Genomic DNA, 6,283 nt, shown 5'->3' with positions numbered 1-6,283 from the left:
GCGCCCTAGCACAGTCACAGTGGGGCACAGGTCAAAGAGCTGCAAGGCACAGACTGTACTAGAGAAGGGTTTCCTAGGGAAACCCAGACACCAGATTTGTAGGGACAGGAGGTGGAACAAAGACACCAGAGGAATTTGAAGCTGCTGACACCCACAGCTCCATGATGCATTAAACACACCCCAACTCATAGGTTAATACAAAACCTCACATTAGGCCTATTTACTTCAGTTTCTATTATCTGATATATCATGTACAACTTTCAACATAAATTATAAGTCATTCTAGAAGGTAAGAACAAACACAGTTTGAAGAGACAAACCATGTATCAGAATCAGACTCAAATATGCCAGATTTTGGAATTATCCAACTGGGAATTTAAAATCATCATCAGGATACACATTCTTATCACGCTCACATGGAACATTCACAAGACAGACCACATTCTGGGCCATAAAATATAACTTAACAAATTTAAAAAGACAGGAACCATACGAAGTGTGTTTTCAGACCACAATGAATTAAACTAGAAATCAATTAATAAAAGCTGGATAATCTCAAAATATTTGGTGAACAACACATTTCTAAATAACACGTGGTTCAAAGAAGTCTCAAGAGAAATTTTAAAATATTTTAAACTAAGTGAAAATGAAAATATAACATCAAAATTTGTGGGTTATAGCAAAAGCAATGTTAAGTGGGAAATTTATAGTTTTAAGTACAAGAAAAGAAAAAACTGAAATCAATAATCTATCTAAAGTTCCATTTAAAAAAACCAGACAATGTATATTAAATTAAGCCTAAAGCAAGAAAAAAAAGAAATATAATAATAATTAGAGCATAAATTAATGAAATTGTACAGAAGGGGAAAAATGGATTATTCGACTAACAGAAAAAAAGAGAGAAATGGATATTACTAATATCAGATATAAAAGAGGGGTCATCACTATGGGTCTCATGGACATTAAATGGATAATAAAGAAACACTATAAACAACTCTATACCCATAAATGAGATCTTAGAGGAAATGGACCAATGTTTTTATCAGACACAAACTATTAAAACTCACTCATGGAGAAATAATCTCAAGAGGTCTATATCTATTAAAGAATTTCAACAATTAATAATGTTACAAAAAATGAAGTACCAGGGTCATATATTTGTATTGGTGAATACTATTAAACATTTAAGAGTGGAATGATACCAACTTTTTACAATCTTTTCCAGAAAATAAAATCAGAGTGCACACTAATGTGATGGTTAATTTTATGGGTCAACATAGCTAAGCTGTAGTGCCCAGCTGTTTGGTCAAATACTAGTCCAGATGTTGCTATCAGGGCATTTTTTTAAAGATGTGATTAACGTCTAAATCAGTGGACTGTGAATAAAGCAGATCACCCTCCATAAGGTGAATGGGCTTCATGCAATCAGTTGAAAGACCTTAAGAACAAAGACTGAGGTTTACCAACAAAGAAATTTAGCCTTAAGATGGCAACATAAAAACCCTGCCTGAGTTTCTAGCCTGCCTTCCTTGCCTGTGAATTTTAAACTTGACTGCAACATCCACTCTTAACCTGAATTTTTATCTTAACAGCTTGCCCTATAGATTTTAGACTTGCTGGCCCTACAATTTTGTGAGTCAATTCCTCCAAATCAATCTCTCCCTCCATCTTTCTCCCCTCCCTCTACCCTTCCCTCCCTCCCTCACCCCTTCACCAATGCCATCTTTCAATTCCAACAAATGATTTAAAATTTAAAATTTAAAACACACTACTGTTAACAATAAAACAAAAATAAAATATATATTTATAAATTTAACAAGATATGTACAGGGTCTATATGCAGAAAAGTAGAAAATCCTGATATGAGAAATAAAATATCTAAATAATGAAGAAATATTGTGTTCGTGGATAGGAAGACTCATTATTTTTAGGATGTCAATTCTTCCCGAGATTTTTTCAAACGATTCAATGCAATATTGATCAAAATCCAGGCAAGCTATTTTACAGATATTGGCAAACTCATTCTAAAGTTTATGGAATATTACTCAGTCATGAAAAAGAATAAAATCTTGCCATTTGTGACAACATGGATGGACCTGGAGGGTATTATGCTAAGTGAAATAAGTCAGACAGAGAAAGACAAATATCACATGATTTCACTTTTATGTGGAATCTAAAAAAAACAACATAAATGAGCAAACAAACAGAAACAAACTCATAGATACAGAGAGCTAATTGATGGTTGCCAGATGGGAGATTTGAGGGGAATAGGTGAAAAAGGGGAAGAGATTAAGATATACAAATTGTCAGTTATAGAAACAGTCACAGGGATGTAAAATACAGCATAGGGACATAGTCAATAATATTGTAAAACTCTGTATGGTGTCAGATGGATACTAGACTTACTGGGGTGATCACTTTTTAAGTTTTATAAATTTCTAATCACTATATTGTATACTTGAAACTAATATAATATTGTATGCCAATTGTAGGTGAAATATACAAACATTAAACAAAAAAATCCCAAAGTTTATATCAAAAGACAAAAGACCCAGGATAGCCAACGCAATTCTGAAGTTGGAGGGCCAATATTACATGACTTCGAGACTTTCTATCAAGCTACAGTAATCAAAACAATATGGTATTGATGGGAGGAAAAAAGACATAAATCATTGGAACAGAATAGAGAGCTCAGAAATAGACCCACACAAATATAGTGAACTGATCTATGGATCAAAAGCAATTCAATGGAGAAAAGACAGTCTTTTCAACAAATGGTGCTAGAATAATTGGCTGTCTAAACGGCAAAAAAAAGAAAGCTTCTAGACACAACACTGCATCAATCACAAAAATTAACTCAAAATGGATTGTAGATCTAAATGTAAAATGAAAAACTGTAAGGCTTCTAGAAGAAAATGTGGAAGAAAATCTAGGTGACGTTGAGTTTGATCATGAGTTTTTAGATACAAGATGAAAAGCACGACAAAAGAAACAAATTCATAAATTGGACTTTATTACAATTAAAACCTCCTGCTCTGTGAAAAACACTGTTAACAAGAATGAAAAGACAGCAACTGACTATGAGAAAACAATGCAAAACAAGTGTTTGATAAAGGACTTGTATCAAAAATGCAAATACTCTTAAAGCTCAACCAACAAAACAAGCAACCAATTAAAAAGTGGGCAAAAGATCCTAATGCACACCCCATTAAAGAAGTTAAACAGGTGGAAAATAACTATACGAAAAAATTCTCAATAGAGTTTATCATTAAAGAATTTCGAATTAAAACAACGAGATACTACCACATACTTATTAAAATGGCCAAAATCCAAAAAACAAAAATAAAAACAAAGTCTGACAACGCCAAATGTTGGCAAGGAAGCAAAACAATAAGAATTCTCATTTATTGCTGGTGGAAATAAAAAACAGCACTGTCATTTTGGAAAAGTTTGCCAGTTTTTTACAAAACTAAATATATTCTTAACATACGATCCAGGAATCATGCTCCTAGGTATTTACCCAACTTATTGGAAAACTTATGGCTACAGGAAAAGCTGCAAGTAAATATTTACAGCCACTTAATTTATAATTGACAAAAACTAGAAGCCACCAATATGTCATTCAATAAGTGAATGAATGAACAGACTGTGGTTTGTTCAGAGTAGGATATTATTCACTGAAAAAAGATGAATACTCAAACCATGAAAAGATATAGATGAACCTTAAATGCATATTGCTAAATGAAAGAAGCCATCCTGTAAAAGCTGTATACTGTATGTTCCAATTATATGATATTCTGAAAAAGACAAACTAGAAAGGTAAACAGAGCGGTGGCTGTCTGAGTTTGAGAGGGGCGAGAGTGTCGTGGATTAAACCAGTGAAGCACAGGGAATCTTTAGGGCAGAGTGACCGTTCTGTATGATACTGTAATGGTAGATACATGACATTATTCTCCAAACTCTTACAATTTTACAGCATGAAGAGTGACTCGATGTAGACAAGTTTAAAAATATTAAGAGGCCAAGAGATCTCAAGAAGGAATTCAGATTTGGACTAGAGAATCTAACTGTATCACGAATACATGAAACTGCCTCACTGAAGGCAGTGAGAAGGTGTGGTGCTGACCTGTGCAACTTCGGGGTCTGTAAGTGGCGTCTGTGAGACTGAAGGGAAAAGGAGCTGCCCTTAAGCACTGCATGCTAGTTGATAAAACTGTTTCCTATGGGATGGAAAATCCAGATACCGGAACTGAAAAGTTAAGTACATGGATGGTGGACAGCAGGGGCCCAGGTTTCTCACTGTTCAAGAAAGAATTACAGATAAGTAAGGCTGGAAAAATCCATGTCGTAACAGACCAAAGTTGAAGACATCAATATGAACTCAGTATTAATGCACATACAGATGGCTATATAAATATTTATAGATAGATCTATATATGAGGTTTAGTATACACACATATATTCTCATTTATTCCTTGTCCTGCCAGCTGAGAAGGCCTAGACGCAGCAATACCCCAGAAGCAATGAACACATTTAGCACCCAGATCTTGGTCTTCAATACTACTGTCTATTAAAAGGAACCAAGATTCCTTGGAGAAACAATTGACCCTAGTACTGGGACAATAAATATACAAAATGAGCCTGGAGCATCTTGAACTGCCAAAAAGTAAAGAAATGCTCAAAAAATTAAAAAAAAAAACTACATTGGGCATGTCAAAAAAAACTCAGGAGCCGACTGAAAGAGCTCTCAATGGCCAAGCTGGCACAATTTGAACAAAAAAATAAAGTAGTATTGGGTTATAATCCAAATAATATAAATATCCATGAGCCTATGCTAACATAAATAAATGATCGAATAAACAATATATGGAGAAGAAACAAACTTCTCTTGCAGAAAACTTCCAAATTAATTATGTAGATATTTTACTCTTGAGCAGGGGAAGCATAAGTCCCCATCCAAGAGTGGGCTTCACATAGTGACTTCCTCCCAGAGCACAGAAAGGAAAAGCGGGGAGAGAGTAACTTTACAGTGGAAAACCTGACACACACTACCCCAGTCAGGTGATCAAGGTCAACATCAACAGTGATAAACTATGGTGTTCATACGTACCCTTGATATGATGTGATAAAAATGGCACTTTATCTCTATGGTTTTCCTCCCCAAAACTCATAAACCTAGTCTAATTGTGAGGAAAACATCAGACAAATCTCATCTGAGGGGCATGCTACAAAATACTTGACCAGTACTCCTCAAAATTGTCAAAGTCATCTAGAATAAGAACAAGAGGAACTTTCACAACCTAGAGGTGCCTAAGGAGATATGACACATAAATGTAATGGGCCATCCTGGATGGGACCCTGAACAAGTATTAGGTAAAATTAAGAATATTTAAATAATGTATAGACTTTCAGTTAGTTAATAATATTATATCAATATTATCTCATTAATTATAACAAATGTACCATGAGAAGGTGCTGGAAGAGTGGCATATAGGACTCATGGTAACCACAAAGTAAAAACCCACAGTTGATTCACAAAAGATAAATGTACTAATGTAAGCGATTAAAATAAGAGGGAAGAATGAGTGTGGGATTTAGGGGAACTCTCTGTACTATCTTAATTCTTTAGTACATCTAAAACTGTTCTTAAAAATAAAGTCTATTTTTTTATTGGAAAAAAAAAACCTTCTTGGTTCTCATTCCTTTTATGTAGAGAATTTGAATCAGGAAAAAGAACTCAGCTCTGCAGTCGTTAACCTAGTTCCCTTTTTTCTTTTTTGTCCCAGATGGTTCTTGCTGCTGCTATGTCTCATCTTGTTCTGCTTCTGCCAGCCCTGATTCAAACACCAGGCAGTTCTAATCGCTTGAAAATTCTATCACTGTGCTTACTTCTTTATGACTTTTGCCATCTTAGAACAACAGAGAATGAATTTGCTTCCACAAAGTAGTTTTTCATCACTCAAAGACACTTTTCTGAAGCCTTCCTTCCAGGATTAAAATTAGGCTAAATACCCTCTGTCATTTCCCACATGATTTAGTTTCTAAATACTTCACCACCATGGACACTTTCTCATGAATACTTATGTTTGTTAAGAAGAGAAGCCCAGAGCTAAACGTATTTTTCCTATTGTATTCTGATCAGAATTGAGCAAAATATTATTTCTCAAACCGTATTTACTTTGATCTACTGCTTAAAATATATACCATGTCACTCTGGTTTTAAATCTCCATTTCAAGAGATTGAGCTTGATATTATTAAGGCTCCTTGATACATCCTCCCACT

Source organism: Pteropus vampyrus, unplaced genomic scaffold, assembly GCF_000151845.1.
Source record: "Pteropus vampyrus isolate Shadow unplaced genomic scaffold, Pvam_2.0 Scaffold74, whole genome shotgun sequence".
NCBI classification, from domain to species: domain Eukaryota; kingdom Metazoa; phylum Chordata; class Mammalia; order Chiroptera; family Pteropodidae; genus Pteropus; species Pteropus vampyrus.
Note: the sequence above shows the minus strand (reverse complement) of the source record.